Genomic DNA, 478 nt, shown 5'->3' with positions numbered 1-478 from the left:
AACCCTGGAACCTGCCACAGCCAATCCTGTCCCTGTTCTACCCATGTCTCCGTAATAGCCACAACATCGAAGTCCCAGGTACCAACCCACGCTGCAAGTTCACCTACCTTATTTCGTATACTTCTTGCATTGAAGTATACACACTTCAAACCACTTTCCTGTTTACAGGCACCCTCCTTTGAAATGGATGCCATGTTCCTAACCTCCCTACACTCCAGGTCCTGCACCCTAAAGCTACAGTCTGCGTTCCCATGTTCCCACTTCCCACTTCCCCACCAAATGTCCATCCTGAGCCTCCTCCACCATCAAAATAAAGCCACATGCAAGTTGGAGGAAGAACATCCCATCTTCCACCTTGCGAGCTTACAACCATATGGCCTTAACATGGAACGGGCGGCACAGTGGCACAGTGGTTAGCACTGCTGCCTCACAGCGCCAGAGATCTGGGTTCAATTCCTGCCTCAGGTGACTGACTGTG

This window comes from Chiloscyllium plagiosum, chromosome 1, assembly GCF_004010195.1.
Source record: "Chiloscyllium plagiosum isolate BGI_BamShark_2017 chromosome 1, ASM401019v2, whole genome shotgun sequence".
Lineage (NCBI taxonomy): Eukaryota > Metazoa > Chordata > Chondrichthyes > Orectolobiformes > Hemiscylliidae > Chiloscyllium > Chiloscyllium plagiosum.
This window is presented reverse-complemented; position numbering follows the sequence as displayed.